The sequence below is a fragment of the Oncorhynchus mykiss genome, chromosome 6 (assembly GCF_013265735.2).
Source record: "Oncorhynchus mykiss isolate Arlee chromosome 6, USDA_OmykA_1.1, whole genome shotgun sequence".
Lineage (NCBI taxonomy): Eukaryota > Metazoa > Chordata > Actinopteri > Salmoniformes > Salmonidae > Oncorhynchus > Oncorhynchus mykiss.
Window position 1 is genome coordinate 71013432 of NC_048570.1, and position 23467 is coordinate 71036898.

Here is a 23467-nt window from a genome sequence, read left to right on the forward strand (position 1 = left end):
TGTTTGTGTGGACGTGCGAAGGGCTGACAAATTACCCACCAAGCAGCCTGATGGCCCTATATTACCCACTCCTCTATTTGCTTAATCCAAAAACAAGATTCTGGGTCCGTTTCACCTCTCTCTCTCTCTCTCTCTCTCTCTCTCTCTCTCTCTCTCTCTCTCTCTCTCTCTCTTTCACCAGGGAGATTGATGGAGTGCTTCACCTCAATAGCTTGCCTCCGTCTGGGATAGGGGAGAAAGGGAGAAAAGAGGAAAGGGCAGAAAAAGAGGAGAAAAGGAGAGGTGAAGCGAAAAGAGGAAAGAAAATGGGAAAGGTGATAGATAGAAGGAGGAGGGAGAGGAAAGAGAGGAGGAAGGGGATTGAGACAGAAGACATGAAAGTAGGAATGAGCAGTGAGAAGAGAGAGAAAATAAAGTAAGAGGGGGAGGGGTGAGCCTGATTAAATGGAGGGTCTGTGTATGTATTGGAGTGGAAGAGAGAAAGAAATAAAGAAAGAGGTAAGGGGTGCCCAATAGGGGGTAAATCTGAATTAGGACAGCACTCTATCCCCCCTCCCTCCATTCTGCCAAATATCCCTCATGTTAATATACCCCCAGCGTGGCACTCTGGATAATATAACTTTGACCTGTGAATATGCTAACAGCTTATTGTTTGAACACTGAACAATCCATTATTTTGCAGATCTGTTTACATACAGTCCGGTTGTTTAGATTAGTCTGAGTGTGTGTACGAGTGTCTGCGTGTGTGTGTGTGTGTGCGGGGGGTGTAAGTGTTTGTGTATAAGGGCATGTGTGTATGCGTGTGTGTCTGTGTGAGCATCTACAGAAACCTGTGAGTAACACTGAGGCTTCTGGGAAATGTCATGGTCAGGGTCATACTCTGATGAAACGGCAGGTGTGCAGTCTGCAAGTTTATCTCATTGAAAGACACACTAACCGTGTTCTTCAAACAGGCGAGGGGGGATCACAACTGTCTCTGTCACGTATACCCTCTTTAACTCCTCAGAAAAATGGTTTTGCTTCATATGGGCGAAAACAGAAAGCTTCAAACTCGGGAGGACATCAACAGTAGCTCAATGTGATGTCTCCTGCCGTGTGTGTGACTGACATCTTCATCCTTTAATATGCTTCTGCCTAATAGATCTGCATTAACTTATCTCCACAGAGCCAGGTAGCAGCGCCGCTCCCATCCTCCTTTTGATGTTGTGTTTGTGTTGCGCGCTGACCGCAAGGATGGGAGCTAATACACACATCAAACGCCTTTTACTACTACTGCTTCCCCACCAAGCAGGCACACACACACACACACACACACACACACACACACACACACACACACACACACACACACACACACACACACACACACACACACACACACACACACACACACACACACACACACACACACACACACACACACACACACACATTGAACTGGTTTCTATCTCTACTATACTTTCCTAATGGGACCAACTCTTCCTTAACTGTCCCTGGTCAGAGTCTATGTCCATCCCTCTCCATCCCTGATGTCTTCCCATTGATTAATCCACTGTTAAATATTGCTTTGGGTTTGGTAATGCTTTACACTGGAGAGCCACTGTACATGATTCACTTGCATTGATTGGTCTGTGTATAATTTTATGAAACATACAATATAAGCCAATGTAAACACAAATAGTTGCTTCATTATGATGTCTCTGCCATACCATCAACACCCCTGTCATCAGACCTGTCATCACCGAAGCCCATGAATCCTCATGAATCCTCATCAATCCCTATTTTAAAGCCATGATTCATCAGTCAGTGAGCACTGCTATTGTTAGATGATGACAGCAGAGCAGAACAGAGTCAGGTTGTGTGGAGGTCCACTCCATAGAGGGGCTGAAGCACTTGGAGCCCAGCCCAGGGAGAGTGCAGCTGCACTGGGGAAGGATAAAGGAATCACTGGGGTGGAAGAGCAACAGGTATTTAACGGCTAGCCTGAACATCTGGTTGAGCTTAGAGCTATTGTTCATTAACACAGAGTCAACCCCAGATAGGATGTGAGGTCACAGGGCTGTGGGGAAGTGGCACTAGCTGGGGTGGAGGGGTCAGTGAACTCTTTGGCTGAAGGGTAGGAGAGGAGTTGTGGAGGTGACCTGAGAGAAGAGCAGATTTTCTCTGGCCAGGTCTAGCTGAGAGAATGTTGGTTTTGTCTGAAATGCTGCCCTACATTTCTAAATGTGTTTTAACTTCAACATTGTCACATTGTTTGCTTGTTGTCTCATCTTCTCTCTCCTCTCTGTCACTCTACATCCCTGCTGTTCTCTCTCCTCTCTGTCAATCTACATTTCTGCCCTTCTCTCTCCTCTCTGTCGATCTACATCTCTGCCTTTATCTCTCACTTCCTCTGCACTCTTCTTCTCCTGTATTCCTCTCGTCCCTTGTTCCCCATGCTGCTAGGCCCTGGCAATGCTGTTGACTCATTGAGATGTGTAAATCCCTTTGACATGGGATGAATAGACAGTTCCTGGCAGGGCGCCCCACGCCACTTTGTGCACTGCCACTTAATTGGAGCGTCCCAGTTTGCACTCCCTCCCCCCCCTCGCCCCCTACACCCTCCACACCCCCTGCTCTCTCACTCTGGCCAGGTTCTTTCTGACATCAAAGGGGGGTTATGCATCCCTTCAAAGTGCTTAAAACCCATTCAGCTCGGTGGTTTTGCTTAGGAGGTCCTTTTTAAAAGGAACAGTATTTCCATCACATAATGTTTTCTGTCATTAAGGAAACTTAGAGTATGTACCCTGAAAACATAGGATAGAGTGCTTCCATTGGCTTAGAGAGAGTGTCTCTTCCTCTGTCTGAATCAACGGCCACCAGCCTGTCTATGGTAGGTATTATGATCACAATGCATGTTTTCATCTACATGTCAACATGTACTACTTACAGCTGAGGGTTCTATACATACAGAATATACATACATACTCCACTGTATTCCACTTGTCTCCCTTTGAGAGTGTTTATGTGTGTGTGGGTGGGTGTATGTGCGTGTGTATGTGTTTGTTTGTTTTTAACCGTCACGATGAGCGTCCATCCGTAACGTTTATAAACAGATCGACTGGCGCTCTCCTCACGAGTCTCTGGGATGGGCGAGAGGAGGAGCAGAGAGGATTGTGGGAGCAGGCGAGGGGCTGTTTAGGTATCAGGTTTGCACATAGACAGGTAGAGGATGCAAGAGGATGAAGATGCTTTCAGGTTATCTTGCGTGCGTTGCGTTCCATGCACAGTATCCTCTCTTGCACCACCAGCTGTAGTTTGTCTGGTTGTTGTTATGTCTTCAGTAGATAGTTTGAGATAGGTCAAAAGTCAATATGGTTTCTGCAACCTTGAAATCCTACTGTGATGTTCCGTTCCCCTTGTTGGTCGTACAGAGGAGCACATGGGTAAATCATGCCAGGTGATGTGGGAGAGAGAGATAGAGACACCTGAGGACATGTGTTGCCCTATGAGAGGTCCATGAGAGAGACCACAGTACAGAGCCCAGAGGGGCCATTGATACAAGCCATTCAAAAGGGATGAGGAAACAACAAAGAAACAAACCAAATACAAGATCGGCTGCCCACGGATCTCAGGTAGACACATGACATAGATGCATCGGGGCCCCTGCTGAGGATACTATAGTATGTTTACTCTCTAATACTTTATTCTTGGTTATACCTTCATAATATACTCGACACTATATGACTTAGTCACAGTCCCATTGTCTTTATAGACAGAAATGTTTCCCTAATATGTCTGCAGGTATTCAAATAATACAATGAGCTATTACTTGCATTTCTATGCATTTAGTCAAATGTACAGGTCAACAAAATGCCCTACTTGGTATACAGTAAGTTAATACTGCCTGGTAAAGATAGGAATCTAGCATTAAAAAGGTGTAATCGTTGTACTATCCACAATTATGAGTTTTGTGATCTACAAGCATACTGAGGAATACAGTAAAGTCAGATCCATGCTATAGTACATCACTCATGTCCATTGGAGAGGAAGACTGGTTCATTATGCAAATAGTATACACTATAGTAGTCTTACAGTCCAACTAACTCCAAAATGATACAGGAAGTAAGTTCTCTAAAACGAGGAACATATTGTCAATGGTAGTTACAATGACCTCTGATAGGGAAGATAGAGTAAGGGATTTCAGAGGGAGGAGGTGGGTGGCTTGGGTATTTTATCCTAAATCAGGAACGCTGGACTTGGACGAGTCTTCTTAGTGGAGGATCCCACTTGGGGGAAAAAGGTTTTAGGTGAACTACTTAGAGTAACATGCATCAAAGGTTTGTCCCCCCCCCCCCCCCTACAAAGGAAATGGTTTCTCCCATAATATTCTTCTGATGTTGTCAATCATCTTGATTCATCATTTGAGTCAGTGTTTTGTTTGTTTTTGTTTTCTTACAAAAAAGCTGGAGGTAAAATAGTGGAGATGGAAGTGGGAGTAGGAAGAGGCTCTGAAGCATTTCTCTACAAGGTTTTTAGGGCTCTTTTCTTCTTCTCCAGTGAAGTCATCTTTAAATGTTGTTGTGCTTTGTGGGGTTCCTCATGCCATTGGTCAGTCACTCTTAAGTCATCAGCGTTCAGTCGCCAGGTTATCTGCAGACATGGAGAGAGAACAATAGAGAGAGCGAGAGAGAGCGAGAGATGGAGAAGGAAAGCGAGAGTGAGAGAGAGGGAGAAGGAAAGAGAGAGAAACAGTAGAGATCATTAAATGTGTATGAGTCAGACCACCCATCTGTGTGTCTCTTTTGTGCTCCCCCCACCCCCCCCCCCCCACACACACACACAGACACACACCATGACTGTTAGTGAAAGAGCGAGAGGCCCGCAACGAAGGGACCCCACCATAACCTCCACAGACACTGGGCCCACCGTGTCACAGCCATGACACAGGTTGACTCACTGTTATTTGGGACGGTGGTGCCCTCCCTGGTGCCTGTGTAAAAACAAAGGGCCGGTGACCACCCTGTGAGTGTGTACGGTCTGACTGCATCGACGCTGAGATTCTGAGCGACAGCGGCGGCTGCATGGGGGGTGACTCCTTCATCAGCTTCAATTAAGGCCAGAGAGACAGAGATGGCTACAGAGGCCGCTCACTAGCAGCATGGATGAGTCTAACCTCTGGATTAAACACAACCCCTCAGTCAAAGATCACTCTCTGGGTTTGAGTCTTTAGAATAATACTCGTGAAGTTTATAGTTTTATGATATGTTAATCTCTAGAATGCATCCTACAGTATCTATTTGGTCTGTTCTGATATCCGTGAGCCATTATTACAATACAAAAAAAACACTAGAGTATTCCAAACATTTAGAAAACCTATCAATTCGTCGAGGCATAGACTCTACAAGGAGTCAATAGCTTTCCACAGGGATCCTGGCCCATGTTGACTCCAATGCTTCCCACAGTTGTGGACCATTCTTGATTTACTCGGGAAACTGTTGAGAGTGAAAATTCTAGCAGCGTTGTAGTTCTTCACAGAAACCGATGTGCCTGGCACCCACTACCATACCACCTTTAAATGCACTTAAATCATGCCCATTTAACCCTCAGAATGGCACACAATCCATGTCTCAATTGTCTCAAGGCTTAAAAATCATTCTTTAACCTGTCTCCTCACCTTCATCTACACTGATTGAAGTGGATTTAACAAGTGGCATTAATAAGGGGTCATAGCTTTCACCTGGATTCATCTGGTCAGTCTGAGTCATGGAAAGAGCAGGTGTTCTAAATGTTTTCTACTCTCAGTGCATAACAACATGACCAACAACAAAGGGATTACACACAGGCCCACAGTGAAGGAGCACTACACATCAATAACTGACACATCAGTTCCTTTATCTAGCCTGTGTTTACTCTCTAAAGCCAGGCAGTCATGCCACTGTGAGAGGGTGTTTTGGGTTGATATTTTGCTGAAAAACGCTTGAAAGGTTTCCTACCCCCCAGGTAGAGTAGAGGGATGATTAATACGGGCTGTGTGTGGGTGTGTGGGTGGGCCATTAGACAGAGAACAACAGCTACCTGGCGCTGGAGCTCCATGTACTGACCCTAATGTAAGGACAGGAGAACAGTACACTGAGGATAATTATTAGAAGTCACACACACACACACACACACACACACACACACACACACACACACACACACACACACACACACACACAGCTATTCGAAACAACTCTAAAATCCTAGGATCATAAAATCCCTGCTCTCATTATAATAACCTATAATGATGTGGGTCCTGTATACCATGTGTGATATTTAAGCAATAAAGCCCGAGGGGGTGTGGTATATGGCCTGTTCTTACACTCGACGCAACGCGGAGTGCCTGGACACAGCCCTTAGCTGTGGCATATTGACCATACAGTATATCACAAACCCACAAGGTGCCTTATTGCTTTTATAAACTGTTTACCAACGGAATTAGAGCAGTAAAAATACATTTTTGTCATACCAGTGTTATATGGTCTGATATGCCACGGCTGTCAGCCAATAAGCATTCAGGGCTCAAACCACCCAGTTTATAATTTAGCTTTAATCTCATGTGGTAATAATTATCACTGCCTGCCTCCCATTTACTTTCATTATCATGTCTTTACATTTTCCAAAATGGTCAGGCATAATTTCCTACATGAAAACAAGAGAGAGTAAGGTCTCAATGTGTACTACCATATCAGTATGTCCCAGGTGAGTCACTGGTTCACAAACAAAGCCTCTCTTTCTCCGGCTGAGGCCCAACATACGCAGGTGGTTCAGGGCAGCACACACACGTGCCCTTCCCTGTGAGGATGCAGTGTGTACTGCTTACATACCAGATTCAGAAAAAACAACTACTGCTTTGTCCCAGTACAGAAAGGTGATTCCTCACAAAACTAGAATAAACAGGACCCATAGAAAGGTCATTTGGAGGAGGTATTACATGTATCACATTTGTTTCTTAAAGCATAATTGATCAATAATGAATTGAAGTTGGAACACTTGTGGCATTCTGGGCTGACCCAGGCCTCCTAAATAAAGTATTTTTCTGTTCTAGTTTTGTGCGGAATCACCCAGTAAAGTCCCCATCCAGTAACCTCACTGTGCTGTATCCATACAACTAGAGATCAGTCACTGCCCCAGGGCTACACTTATCCACTCTGAGAGAACCAACACAGTCCTGAATACACCCCTGGCTAAGAGGTAAGCTGCGTTTGGGAGCACCACAATTCTCTAGCAGTGTGAACAATACAGCTACCCAGTGATGGGAACGGTGGGCCACTCCGCAGCACCAAAGCCAGGTGTTAGCACTTTAGGTCGCTTGCCTCATCAATAATTGACAGAGGCAAACCAATCAGAACAATTTGCTCCCCACAACGAAGTGCTAGAGCAGGCTCACACCGGCGAATCATTAATGAGGCAATTAGCAGAAACGGTTAGACGGTTAGCCTCTCGCTAGCACCACTCCTCTGACGCTATGCTAAGCTGCACCAGGTCCTGTCATAGATACTGTTGACAGAGTGGTCCTGGTCAACACTCAGATAAGGAGATAGGGAAAGCTGCAGAATGTAATGATGTGCTGCTGAAGCCCCTTGGTAGAATGTGAGCTGCGTTACAGAATTAAATGTTGTCAATGTGTTGCACAGGCCTCTTTAGGAGCACAATGCAAATCCGTCACCATGGGGGAATGACCAGTATTGGCCGTTGCCGTGGAGAGGGCCAGCTGGAGCTGTTTCTGTGGCTATTCCGGTGTGGGAGAGTCTTTATGGACAAGGATTACATCGACCCGGGTGACATCGCTCAAACATTGGGGAAAACAACAACAAAGATGGCGTTTCTCTTTGAAGGCCAGGGTCCAGGATTGTTGTTTGACGGAGAAATCAAAGTCCTGAGGGAGCTGCTTGCGAAGCCTGATCGAGCGGCCATATTGGAACCATTTCATAGCTAATCGATGCAGCTCTCTCTGCTCTTTCAGCTTTGGGTCCAGTTGAGGCTCAATTAAACCAGTAACCTTGATCTGAGGAACAAACCCTGCAAACCTTGCACAGCGCATAGATTATTCCCAAACACACACATATTCACACACACATCACACACACACGCAAATAAACTCACATATGCGTAATACCAAAAAGAAATACTATATACTATACTATTTGATGTCCATTTTGTTTAGTTCAAATAAAACACTGAGGAGATTAATAGTAGGTTGTTTACCCATACTCACTCATGGCTTTTCCCCTTTGAAAAAGACAAGCTTTCCCCTGAATATCTCGGCTTTCTAATCACCTTAATGCAGTCTCAGTTTCAATATATCTCACTGATGGAAGGATTAGGAAAGGAGGGAGAAAATGAGAAAGGCAGAGAGAGAGAAAGGAGAGAGAGAGGAGAGAAACAATTGCTAACAAATACATGTGTTTCTTTGCGTTCAAATGTATTTCATACTTCAAATTTGTTATATTTGTATTTTAGTAATTGTTTTCTTATTCAATGTAGCATTTTATTGGAATTTGACAGACAAAAACTCAATTATTTTACACAGCTGAACTGACTTCCTCAGTACATCATTTTAAAACATATTTCTAATGTAATGTCTTCAACCTACCTATGCAGCATATTCACTATTAATCATCATAACTATTCCATAGTAACAACTTTGGAGCAGTTTTATCTCCTTACTTGATTTACATAGCTCTTAAAGGGGCAGCGCAATTATATTACAATTGATTGGTTGGCTTGTCCACTGGCATGGCTGATATTGACACTTGTAGACAGTTACTGTCTGTTTAATGATCACTATTCACTTTTATAGCCCTCTCTGGACCACGTCACTAATAAATATTTGCAAAGAGGAAATTTGCCCTATGTCTTGAGAGAGCCATAAAGCTGGCACCTATGTGTTTTGAGATTAGCATGTAATTAAAATAGTAAATCAATATTTATTAAGCTCTATTGCAAAACAAATGAGAATTGTTGCAGGGTCGCCACTGCCTGCCGGGGCCAAGAGAGCAATGATTCCTTTTGCCGTTCAACTCTCTCTCTCTCTCTCTCTCTCTCTCTCTCTCTCTCTCTCTCTCTCTCTCTCTCTCTCTCTCTCTCTCTCTCTCTCTCTCTCTCTCTCATACTAGCAGCTTCATATAAAACAATGCAGCATAAAATGCACCCACTATGACCTCATTTTATTTATAATGAGAATATAAAATGCATACATCACCTTTCTCTCAATCAATTGTTGAAACAAATGTAATAATGTGTGTGTGTGTGTGTGTGTGTGTGTGTGTGTGTGTGTGTGTGTGTGTGTGTGTGTGTGTAATCGTGTGCAGGTGTGTGCATAGCTATATTGTATTTGTGTGTATGCTGTAGTCTGTGCGTTTGTGCTTGCGTCTGGACGAGGGGAGGGAGCACTTGAAGGTGAGCTCTCTCTCTCACTCGTCCTTCAGCGCTTGTTGTTCTTCTGTAAACGGAGGAGCTGAGAATAACTCTGCTCACATTACACTTCACTGTGCATAAAACCATCTCAGCAGCGCTGGCTGCTCACTGTCACACAGTCTGTCTGTCTGTCTGGAGCACAGCAGGCCAGACTACAGTAGAGAGAACCCAGTGTGAGGTCAGACAATCCTCCCCTACTGTACCCAAAACCTATCTCAGCTAAGTCAGCCCTCCACGGCCCCACTTCCAGCCCTAGTCACGTAAACCCAGGACTAATGGGCCTAAAATAACACTGTGACACCTCCACCTCCTTTTTCAGACACAAACACAGGTGCACAGAGGCGGACACACACAGGAACACACAGAGGCGCTCTCACACATACTGGTGTGCACACACATAGTAACACCTACCCACTCACGCACAAACACACACATATACACACGCGCACACTTCACCTCAATGAGACCCTCTTCCCCTTTTCAACCACAGTTATAAAAAGGTAAGTACAGACTATCTATCTCACCAAACTTTCTACATCTATAGCAAGTTAAGGGACTGGAGAAAGCAAACAGTTGTAAATGAATACAACCCCTTTCACCTCTGTAGGCTAAGATGCACAGATTATAGTAGGAATGGCTGCTACAGTGTCTAGAGCTATATATCTACTGTACATATGCTATGCAAAAGAGAAAGAGAAGCCAATAAAAACTCAATGGAGCACTCCTTTTATTGTTTAAAAATTGCTCTACATTTTAACGGCTGAAGAAAACATTGGTCAGATTCAATTATGCATTAAAAAAAAATAAGTTATGAGCTGGCGGCTAAATTATTGATGCTGGCATGGATAGTGGCTCGGCGTTGCCAATGTGTCAACGCATTTCTGCTGACGTTTCTTCCTGTATTGATAATTTTCCATCTAAAAAGGTCCATAAAGTCTTGATCTGTGAAAGATGGCAAGTGGCCGGGATATCCTGCAATAAGCAGATTGGAGAAATGATACATAATTATTGGAGGGGGTGAAAATGGGTTTGATATCATATCTAACATAAAACACTGGATGTATGAACTGGACATTTTTGTCACAGTCTGAGGATTTAAACTAAATCAATTGAAACCACTTAAATGTTCCTTCGACCGGATGTGTTATTAATTTGTCTGCATCAGGTCCAGTGTGCCACATTTACCAGAAATATTGAGGCACAGTTAGGGCTGTGGCAGTCACACAATTTCGTCAGCCGGTGATTGTCATGCAAATAACTGTCGCTTTCACGGTAATACAGTCTACACCTTCAGAATAAATCCATTATTTACTTTAGACAGGTTTAAAGAAGTGAGATATGAAGAAAATGTAGTCTATTTCAGAAGAAAATAATGGCATACTTTGAGTTGTCCTTACATTAGGCCCTGATGTGGCTATGCCAAATGGCTGTGGGCTACACTAGTTCATTTAGCAACAAGATTTGATTAGAATTCCATAGCATTATTTTATAGAATGAAGAAAACAATTGAACATAGCTGAATAAAATATAAATACTTTCTCCAAACGATTTGAGGGAGTGCACACATGCGGCTATTCTGTGTTGAGCGGTTAACAAAGAAAGTACTCCTATATGCTTCATTTAGAGTTATTAATGTAACTTTAGTTGTTCTACAAATGTTGGGCTATATGTTTTGATGTTCAATACATTGTAAGGCTGCATTATGAGTCTCCAATTATGTTTTTTTTTTTTAAGTTGCTTGAAAGGCAAGAGCTCTACTTAGTTTTTTTTTGCGCAGGCTGAAAACACTCTGATAGTCTCTCATTCACAATTTGACAAGCACTTGATCATCCTCAAATTTCATGGCGGCATCCTCTTTGTGGCCGTATTGCACCCTAAAGAAATCCATGCCGTTTGCGGCCGGGAGTGCTGCCTTGTGCCCTTCTCCCTGAGTGTGCTGCGCAATACGAACCGCCTCATATGGCTCTCCGTCACGTGATCGGGTCTTTCTCACAGGCTATAAGTGAAGACAGACACATCGGGGACGCAACTGCGAGCGTCCTTATCCAATTCCAAGGTGCATATTGGAGATATTGGAAGAACGGTCCAAACGTAGTCTGGGACAGTTGTGGGATGCAATAGATCTCAAATGAATACAACCACTGGCAGAAAAAAAATAAGCAATGTGCTTAATATTAGGAAAGTTGAGAAATAAATATCGTAGGTCTAGCCTATAGAAAGCTGATCCTCCTATTTTTAGTAGAGGCCATCACTCTGTTTTCTCCCGCAAATGCATATCCTATTGAAATGTTGCGCAACATGAACTCATGGGCTCTCATGAAGTGTTTTATTAGATTTTCAAATACATTTGCATTGATGTCAGAGTGATTAGAGGGACAATATAGTGCTGAGTACCAGGCAGTTAGCATGTTTGGTAGGCTACTAATGACCATTAGCAGCATCAGAGTTTGGAGAAGCCTAATTACCGTGACTAAACGGTCACGTGGAATTTGACAGCAATTCATGACTTGTGACCGCCGGTGTGGCGGTAATACGGTCACTGTAACAGCCCTAGGCACAGTCATGTAAGCCATTTTTACTTCTCACCACCTTGTATCACTATAAACTCACCAGATACCACATGGAGGTGGTATCATGTTATATCATGTCCACACCATTGTTACGTACGTGTGTAGGTGTTTGTGTGTTTAAAAAATGTGTATCTAAGTGGGTTGTTGACTGTCTCTCTCTTGGGACTGTCCCTCTCATATGCACACGGATGTCACACTTCCTGCGATGCAAATGCCTGTGGTTTAACTGCAGATAGCCACCAAGTACAGAGCATCTGTTTCTCTGTCTTCTTTCTCTCTCTTTCTTTCGGTCTCTACAAACACACACACACACACACACACACACACACACACACACACACACACACACACACACACACACACACACACACACACACACAAGCACACACAATTCTGGTGTTTTAGCACAGCTACATACGTCTTTAAGTTGAACTGCCTTTTTTTCTTCATATTTGTTTTTACTTGAATACAGAAAGGTAATGCATTCTACACAAAAACTGTTAATGAATTAAATTGCAAAAGTGTACAATAAAATGATTTCTCCTGTTGTGACATTGTTCCTATCCCTGATTCAGATATGAATGAAAAGGGCTACTGGGATGTGTTGTCTGGAGGCAGAAAAACACAATTGAAAGATGAGAAAATGAAAGAGAAATCGACAAGTGCGGCCGGCGTACGGCTGCGATGAGAACACTGTGCTCTTTTCCACCCTACAAGGTTAACGGAACAGAGCATTCAACTCGTGGAAAATTCCAGATGACCTTCTGCTTATCTGAGTCTTATTTTGCCGTAACGCTCCCTTGCCTCTGTTCAGTGGCTGTGTTCACAGTGCTGGGTGTAGGTGCTGGGGAGTGAGTGACCCAGAGGCCTATGTAGGAACACCTACAACCCGCCAGAGATAAGAGTTGCCTCAGCTGAATATCACAGCTCATTACAACCAAGGAAACTGCACACAGCCAAAGCCAAAATGGCAGGGGTTTGACACACAGCTCTGTTCATCTGAAAGGTTATGATACTTCTCAACTTTCCATTTTAAAATATCAAGCTCAGAAGGGAAAGGTACAATTAAGTCAAATTGAGATTATTAGGAGAAAGAATAAAAGCTAGTGCTGAAAGCCTTTCTGGAGACATAAAAAAACAGATACACAGCCCAATCAGGTTTCCCTCTGCCCCTGCTATGGTAGACTGTAGAGGACTGTCCCTCCACTGATCTGGAGTCAGCGAGCAGTGAACCAGGCCCTGAGTCGCTGTCCTGTGTGACTCATGTGTTTGCACTATGTGAGGTAGAAGAGAGCGAGGTGGGCCTGTGTGTGGCTGGAGAAGAAAGCACAACCACACACACATGCATTGACATCTACATACAATTAGCTCCTGTAACACATGCAGGTCTGACAGTTTATAAAATCTATCTGCACTGCAATAATGACCTTAACGTTAATGTTTCAAGCAATAATCTTGCATGCATTTGATTACAGTATCTTATATTACTACAATGATAAACCCACAAAAAAAACTCTGCACGGCCTTTGCAGAGCAGCCGGTATTTGGTGTGTGGAAATTTCCAGCTAATATGTTTGGTGAGGGAGGGGGAACTACATGAGACTTATCTTCCCTAATTCAGGGATATTTTGAAAGTAGAACACTCTGGAGAAGTGTGGTTCTGTCGGCCAGTCTAAATGTACTGTTAGCGAGACCACAGAGAGCAGAGACACACATTACCCAATCAGATCCTGTATTTTTAGAACACAGTAACAATGAGCTCCGTACCATAGATCATAGAGTGTAGCACGCCCACTTGGTGTTTCACAATCTACAGTTGTTCACCAGTGTCTGTTCGGAAACATACACACCGATGTAGACATACACATGCATAAACATACAGATTCACAAGAACGCACACAGCACGCACGCACGCATGCACATGCACACGCAAACACACACGCACACACACACACACACACACACACACACACACACACACACACACACACACACACACACACACACACACACACACAGAAACACGCTCAAATCAACAAATGGAAATGTGCTCATATTGATGTGTACACGTCTAGTATAGATTACTTCTCCAACCATAATAATATTTTACTGTCCAGTGAGTCTAAAAGAAGTTCAATTTTGAACATTTTAATTGCAGGAATTCTGCTAAATTCGGAAAAGATTACTATCAGAATGAATGCAAGGAATGCTACCTTATGTGCATATTTCATGCATTTTGTTTCAACTGCTGTGGTTTCTACATCAGATGAACAGTATGAGTTGCAAAAGTGCATAAAATGAACTAATGGCCGAATCATGTTTTCTTATTCATAGGTTTAAGGCCAGGCACCATACTCTAATAGGGTCAACTTTAATCAGACACAAATATTACTTTTTGTATGTAAAATATGATATGTTGTATTAAAATATGCGAATTAGGCAACATCTAATTAAATATGTGCATATTTGCACCTCACGCAAATACCTTTTTTTCTGGACACTGGATGAAGCCAGACTAAATATTTTGGTTTGGTTTTGTTAAGACACTACAGGACCGGACTGTTTGGGGATAAATATTTTGGTTTGGTTTTGTTAAGACACTGCAGGACCGGACTGTTTGGGGATAAATATTTTGGTTTGGTTTTGTTAAGACACTACAGGACCGGACTGTTTGGGGATAAATATTTTGGTTTGGTTTTGTTAAGACACTACAGGACCGGACTGTTTGGGGATAAGTATTTTGGTTTGGTTTTGTTAAGACACTACAGGACCGGACTGTTTGGGGATAAATATTTTGGTTTGGTTTTGTTAAGACACTACAGGACCGGACTGTTTGGGGATAAATATTTTGGTTTGGTTTTGTTAAGACACTACAGGACCGGACTGTTTGGGGATAATTCATTTTTCAGAAGATAATGTAAATATAGAATAAAACATTTACAACATATCAACAATGACCTATGTTACAGTGTATGTCTGGGGAATATGCCTAAGTATAACCATACAACAGTTGGTGAATGTAGATGCTTCTGAGGCTGAGAAAGATTTGTTGGCATTTGGGAAGAGTCTGACTTTTGGAAAATGGCAGTTAAAGACAAGGACACTGAATTTAGACACTGAATGCCAACGATTTACCTGTATTTAGTCCCAATCACCATCTCTTTAAAGTCATTTACATACAGTCCAGTTTGTAACATTCTCTATGGAATGTGCTTTTAAATCATTTGTGATTCAATGTAGTGAGCTTTGAAATGATGGATGTATGTCCATTTAAAAGTGGTTACAATTCATGACATTTTGATGACGGTAGTATAATAAACTAATCATACTACTTTTTGAAAATACTAATATTGATTAACCAAAATACCAAAACATCTCAAAATTGAGAAACAGATGGCCTTAAGTGCACTTCATATCTGAAAGATTTCACCTAGTGAAAGATCTAACAAAAAGAAAACATTCAATTCCGTCAAACGTCAGGACCATCATCAGGCTGTAGACTAGAGGATGAGGAGTTTATGGGAGAAGATATCTGTGAAATGACATCTTCATTTCCATTCTTACAATACTATTGTTGATGTCCCGATACTACAGTATGGTTGCAACTCGGCACCTGAATTGAACCGGGAGGAAATATTTATCATTTCAATTTGGGAACTAAAATATGTCAAGTAGCCGTCCAACTCTAATACTCCACAACACATGAACCGTGGAACCTTCTCAAAAGGCACTTTGTTCAAATCAAATTGTGCGTGACATAATAAAACTGTTGAAATATATCATTTGGAAATTGCTCATAGGTTGTTAGCATGGCCAGTACACAGAATGAGTATCGTTGTGAAATAAGTCAATTATATTGGCTAAACCAGTCTCACAGTCAATGACCCATATGCAAACAATTACCCCATTCCACACAGCGCCTCATTTCCCCATACAGGCTAGTCAAATCTGGGCCAGTGATTTCTCTTTTACTGAGGATTCTCCAAGCATGTTGTGGTCAGAGTGGGAAAAGAAACCTTGCTCTTAAAAAGTAGCACCTGAATTCTGAGTGACTGTGATGCAAACGGATAATAATACAATCTCTGATATCAGGATATGTGCTGTTTTCTGATGAAATTCCTGCTGACATATTTTTTCTTCATTTAATTTGTGAAAAAACAATTTACCATTTAACATCCCAAGTTATTATACTATTCCCTTGCCTCTCGTCGGAGAATTAAGCAAAAGTCAAATATGACATGAAAGGGGAGAGAGAAAGGGTGAATAGAAAAGCTCATAAAAGAGAGAGGTGGAGAGAGGAGGAAAAGAGAGAGGTGGAGAGAGGAGGAAAAGAGAGAGGTGGAGAGAGGAGGAAAAGAGAAAGTAAGATTGAGAGCTCACATAGAAACGTGATCATTCGTTTTGGATGAGTGATCCATCACTGCTTCTCTACGAGAGAGAGAAAAAGAGAACAGCAGAATGAGAGAGAGAGAGAGAGAGAGAGAGAGAGAGAGAGAGAGAGAGAGGAAAATAAAGGATCTGTGTAACTCCTTGGGAGTGGAGTGGATGCCTGGGTTAGGGCAGTTGTAATAAAACATTCATAATATGTCTTAACACGCTCGGCTGCATAGCGCTACGTGATGCCACGGTCGTCAAGGTCACGGTTACCGTGGTGCTACTAGGAGCTGGAGGTTGCCGTGGTATCTCCAAGGTACCACCGAGGGAAACAAGCACAGGTCACAGACACGTCTCTGTTTAACATGCCCTCCGTGTGAGTGAGTGGGTGTATGTGTGTGTGTTTGACTGTGATCATGGCCAGTTCTGTGTGATCTCTTTGTCACCATGAGTCAAGTTCTCATTCCTGTGATCATTTTGATGGTGACTGTTCATATTCTCAACCCTCCAGTCTGATCTTTCATTTCCCGTAAGCTACTGCCTTTCTAATTTGTGTGTGTGTGTGTGTTTGTGTGTGTGTGCGTTTGTGGGTGTATGTGTGTGTCTCGTCGCTGACTTGTGACAGTTAACCTTTCCACGCCTCAACCGATGAGTGAGTGTGTTCATCACCTAGTTTGCGGTGTGTGTGTGCCTCTGTCTGTGTGTGTCCGTGTGTGTGTGATGTGATGTGGTAGCAGAGCCTTAGTTAGCACACACTGCTTCAGTCCTGAGCTGATCTCTGACTGTGTCTTTAAGAAGAGGGGCTGTGAGGATCAATAGTCATCAGAAGGTTTCAATAAATACATTCATCACACCATGAGACAGGCTGACTACAGTCTACACTACTCCTGCATGTTACCGCTGATTGGGAGCATGGATAGACCAACTCACTGACTCAATGACTACAGAGATATCATTACCATTGAAAAGGTCAAGGTGCCATGTTTTTTGGTTTTGAAGGGATAATGATGGTTAACAATACTTATATTGCCTCAGAAACTAGAATAATAGTGTTACTTCAAGTTGGGAAAACTCTGCATGTCTTAAATCTCTTCTAAAAGGAAATACTCCTTCTGTCTTCCAACTGTAAAAGTTCAAAAACAGGCTTTTGAATAAGAATGGTGCATTATCGCTAAGTAACGTTTCAGGGCTACATTTTAAGCTGTGTAGTGAGCGGTGACAAACGAACTACCATTTTAATTTCGATCAGGAGGAGAAACACATGGCTGGAGCCAACGGAGTCAGCTCTCTCATTCTGCCACTGACTGGGACCATCTGGACCCAATAAAGTTTTTCTCTTTGAATCAACAGCTGTCGAAATGACACAGAACAACTATTTTTTTCCCTATCAATCTTTCTTTTTTTTCTTCCATTCTTTCTTTTTTTATGTACTCGTTTTATTGTGGTTGGAGCTTAAAGGTCTGTTTTATTTGGGCAATTAAATTCATTAAAATGTTGACCATGTTCACCTGTTTTCTTTGTTTTCTCCATCACTTTCTCTCTCCCTTCCTCTCTGCCTATCTCTCATTCTCTCTTTCTCTCTCCCTTCCTCTCCGCCTATCTCTCATTCTCTCTTTCTCTCTCCCTTCCTCTCCGCCTATCTCTCATTCTCTCTTTCTCCCTCCCTTCCTCTCTACCTATCTCTCATTCTGTCTTTCTCTCTCCCTCCCTCTCTGCCTATCTCTCTTTCTCTCTCCCTATCTCTCATTCTCTTCCTCTCTCCCTATCTCTCATTCTCTTTCTCTCTCACTTCCTCTCGCCTATCTCTCTTTCTCTCTCCCTCCCTCTCTGCGTATCTCTCATTCTCTTTTTCTCTCTCCCTTCCTCTCTGCTTATCTCTCTTTCTCTCTCCCTCTCTGTGAGCCTGGTGATTGAGGTGCTGGACGTCTCAGTCAATCTGTCAGCGGCTGACTGTTTTACAACACACGCACTACACTGATGGACACCATCACTCACCCTGCAACAGCCAGCCACACAGACATAGAATAAACTGAGAGGGAGAGAAAGAGAGAGAGATAGAGAGAGCGAGAGTAAGATAAATGACATGAGAGAGAGATAGAAAGAGATTACATGAAAAGAAAGAGAGGAGAGATGACTTGAAGGAGAGAGCAAGCAAACTGAATAGACACTTGAAAAGAGGGAGTACTGGTGACAGAGGGATAGAAAACAGAGAGAGTTATAGTAGGTGCTAAAGTTAGTGCTAGTCGGGTCATGATAAGGTTCTGAACTGATTAAACCCCATGGAGGGTTTTTTCCTTTCCTTAGTGGAGACAGAATCACTGTGCATGCGTCCAAAATGGCACCCTATTTCTTATATCGTGCACTACCTTTGTAATGCACTATATAGGGACTAGGGTGCCTTTTAGGACACATACTTTGGTTCTCTCCTTTCTGGAGAACAGAGGAAAATGTGTTCCACCCAACTGGCAGATTTGCCTCTTAGCACTTCCTCCATCATTATTTCATCCCTAAATAGCTCTCAAATGTATCAAGGCCCAGTGATAATCATCTTTTCAATAACTGTACTTCTACATGGAGCTCAAAATTCTACTAAAAACAACTTCATCTAGACGTTATCTGGAAGTGTGTAAAACCTCCTAGAGTCTATTGACGCACTGATGCCCATCCCCATCAAGTTTAAGCTCTCTCATCCACCCATGGCTGTCTTCTGCATCTGCAGTGGAAGGTAGCCGAGCTACAGCAGTGTTTGTCAGACCATGACATCCGTCTTCTCACAAAAATGTCTGTAGCCTATTAACTAATAACTAATACTCCATGCAAAGACGAGACTCTCACAAACACGATGGTGGTCACCGTTATGCTCTACGATCCCCACAAGCCCCACGGGACTCGTCTAAAGTCGGAACCGTCGATATGCCAACTTCTATTTGCAGCGTCCGAACCGTTTGAGCTACAAACTAATGTGACCCCACTGTGGAAAGGGACTTGTCTGGAGGTAAACGGTACTGGTTTAAAAAATTAATGGAAGTATGGAGGTAGCTTTGTGCCCAAAAAAAGGGGTTAAATATGTGTATTTGTATATGTAAAGTGTTGGTCCCATGTTTCATGAGCAGAAATGAAAGATCCCTGAAATTTGCCATATGCACAAAAAGCGTATTTCTCTTATTTGTCCACAAAATTCATAATTCATCCACCTGACAGGTGTGGCATATCAAGAAGCTGATTAAACAGCATAATTACTACAAAGGTGTACCTTGGGGACAATAAAAGGCCACTCTAAAATGTACAATTTTGTCACAGAACACCATGCCACAGATGTCTCAAGTTTTGAGGGAGCATGCAATTGGCATGCTGACTGCAGGAATGTCCACCAGAGCTGTTGCCAAATAATTGAATGTCAATTTCTCTACCATAAGTTGCCTCCAACATCATTTTAGAGAATTTGGCAGTATGACCAACCGGCCTCACAACCACAGACAACGTGTAACCACTCCAGCCCAGGACCTCCACATCCGACTTCTTCACCTGTGGGATCATCAGAGACCAGCCACCCGGACAGCTGATGGAACTGAGGAGGATCTGTAACAAAACCCTTTTGAGGGGAAAAACATTATGATTGGCTGGATCACCCATGGCTGTGCCCCTGTCCAGTCCTGTGAAATCCACCGATTAGGACCTAATGAATTGCTTTCAATTGACTGAATTCCTTACATGTAAAATTGTTAAAATTGTTGCTTGTTGCGTTTTATATTTTTGTTCAGTACAGTGTATTCGGGAAAGTATTTAGACTTTTTCACTTTTTCCTCATTCTGTTACATTACAGCCTTATTCTCAAATGGATTAAATACATGTTTAGCCTCAACAATCTACACACAGTACCCCATAATGATGAAGTGAAATCAGGTGTTTAGAAATGTTTGCAAATTTATAAAAATAAAAAAGCAGAAATGCCTTATAAGTATTCAGACCATTTTCTATGAGACTTGAAATTGAGCTCAGGTGCATCCTGTTTCCATTGATCATCCTTGTGATGTGTCTAGAACTTAATTGGAGTCCACCTGGGGTAAATTCAATTGACTGGACAGGATTTGGAAAGGCACACATCTGTCTATATAAGGTCCCACAGTTGACAGTGCATGTCAGAGCTAAAACCAAGCCATGAGGTCGAAGGAATTGTCCGCAGAGCTCTGAGACAGGATTGTGTCGAGGCACAGAATTGGGGAATTGTACCAAAACATTTCTGCACCATTAAAGGTCCCCAAGACATGAGCTTTTGCTTATCTCTTGACTTTTTTTGCTATTTATGAATGTGTTATTCAATGCATTTCTATAGGATTTGGTAGTAAAGGCCAAATTCAACATTTTATCCAATAATTTATTTTATTTTTTGATACCTAAAGGGGTCCTAAAATTCTAAATCACATAACTAAGTGATCCATGGTATGACAATCTTAAAACAATTCCATATGCTGGGGCTGCAGGGTAGCCTAGTGGTTAGAGCAGTTAGACTAGTAACCGGAAGGTTGCAAGTTCAAATCCCAGAGCTGACAAGGTACAAATCTGTCGTTCTACCCCTGAACAGGCAGTTAACCCACTTGGCTGTCATTGAAAATAAGAATTTGTTCTTAACTGACTTACCTAGTTAAATAAAGGTAAAAAATTAATTATAACCATTTCATATTTTCTTTCACACTAAAAAAATCCCACCTCATAAAATAAAGGAATCAACCCAGCAACGAGAAGATAAGAGTCTGGTGATATGTAGTATAGGGCCAGCCAGAACCATCAATGTCTGACGGAGAAGAACAGGAATATAATGTGGAACGTGTCGAACTCTCCAATCTTACCTCAGTGAGACGTGTGTGTGTGTGTGTGTGTGTTTGATACTCGGCCAAGAGCAGCACTTTCTGCCTCTTGTTCTACACAGTCTATTGTTGTAGTCTCCACCACTCGGCCCAAGGTAAACACTACACTATAAAACATAATGTGGAGAGATAATGGCTGAGGTGTCATGGAGAATATTCACTATGAGAGTAAACAATGACTCTGGCCCTCAACACAGACGCTCATAAACACACACAAATGCATGTGCATTCACACACATTGACATATGTATGCACAAATGCACGCACGCACACTCGCGCACACACGCACGCACGCACGCACAGTCGCCCTGGGTCCTGTCTAGCCTCTCTCCTGATTACTATCATTTCCCCATTTTGTTTCTCTGCTTGTCAATGGCAGAGACAGGAGGCAACATAGTGTGTCTGATTCTCAATCGGAAACTCTCTTCGAAACACAGAAAACAAAATAAATACAGTATGAGTAATATTCTCTCTCAGGAGAGCCAAGAGAGAGTAGCTAGGAGAAAGGCCTAAAGTGTTCCCCAGAAACCTAATGATGGGCCGCCCAGAGAAGTGAAATGCAAACGAACCAATCTGTTTGTCTGTTTACTGGGAAAAGGAACAGAAGCTAGCTGTGTACTGCCACCCTGCAATGTCATATGGGAGTCAGTCTCCCACAAACACATGCCTAATGACTCGATATATTCACCCGCTCTCCCTCCCTCTCCACTATCCCTCTCTCTCCTCTCTATTTCTCCTGCTCTCTCTCATTCTTTCTCTTTCCCCCTTTCCTTATATCTCTCGCTCTCTCTGGCTCTCTCCTCTCTCCTAATGGCCCTGTCCATAGGCACTCCAACTCTCACGCACCCTGCTCTCTGTTCTCCTCTACTCATCCCCCTCTACAGGCAGGCAGCCTGACACCTTCCCAAAAAAAGTGTGCCGCTCTGGGCCTGGACTCCTGCCACACTCCTCTGGTAGTCCCAGCTCAGCCCGGATCTCTAGTGGAGGATGTGAAGGCATGCTGTGTGTACTGTAAGTGTCAGACCTGGGTGAAATTCAGCACTGATTTCAAGTACTACAATTATAGCTCTATATTGTGAAATGTCTTTCAAAACAATACTCTTCAAATTGAGTTGAAAAGTTAGACTTACTAGTGATGTATTTTCAAAATGATTAATGGTGGAACAAAATCTGTTCAAACGTAATAGAACATCTGACAAACTGAATGTATTTTAATCACTCATGCAAGCCCTCACCAAACACTATTACACAGGTCACATGCAAGCCCTCACCAAACACTATTACACAGGTCACATGCAAGCCCTCACCAAACACTATTACACAGGTCACATGCAAGCCCTCACCAAACACTATTACACAGGTCACATGCAAGCCCTCACCAAACACTATTACACAGGTCACATGCAAGCCCTCACCAAACACTATTACACAGGTCACATGCAAGCCCTCACCAAACACTATTACACAGATCACATGCAAGCCCTCACCAAACACTATTACACAGATCACATGCAAGCCCTCACCAAACACTAATACACAGATCACATGCAAGCCCTCACCAAATACTATTACACAGGTCACATGCAAGCCCTCACCAAACACTATTACACAGGTCACATGCAAGCCCTCACCAAACACTATTACACAGGTCACATGCAAGCCCTCACCAAACACTATTACACAGGTCACATGCAAGTCAATCTAGGCAGGGGTCTGTGGCACAGTAATTCCAAGTGATTTGGTCACAATGGGGTTGAACCGTCTGTTGACCGCGTGGCTGATGTTTGTCATTGAGACCTTAGTGAATGTGTTCATGCAGGCCATCGATGAAAGGTCTCTCTCTAAAGCCTGAATTCTAAATCCATCCTGACAGGCGATGACATTTTGGAGACTGAAGGGACAGGCCAACTGAATTGATTCAGTCTTTTCTCCCTGCTCTTCTCCCTCTCTCTCTCTCTGTCACGTTCTCTCTCTCTCTCTCTCTTTCTCTCTCTCTTTCTCTGTCTTTCATTTTTCCCTTGATACTTTATTCCTCTCTCTCTTTTGTCTCTTCGCTCCCTCACCCATCACTCTCTCCCTTCTTCCTCCCCCTCCTTTCCTTCTTCCCTCTATCATGTCACAGAGCTGTGTGGCGCGCAAGCTGTCACATTATTTCCCAACAGACATTGCGCTTGTGTGACAGAAGACTGGAGTTGTATATCAATGGGTGACACGGTC

General features: G+C 42.9%; 1 protein-coding gene across 1 annotated transcript in view; it reads right to left on the minus strand.

Annotated features, from left to right (window-relative positions):
* Window positions 1-2615: 2615 nt before the first annotated feature.
* Window positions 2616-23467, minus strand: part of mafa (v-maf avian musculoaponeurotic fibrosarcoma oncogene homolog a (paralog a)) — a 120843-nt gene continuing 99991 nt past the window's right edge. Inside the window, exon 3 of the mRNA XM_021607498.2 lies at window positions 2616-4632. The gene's annotated coding sequence lies outside the window, so the exon portion shown is untranslated. The remainder of the gene's footprint in view (window positions 4633-23467) is intronic.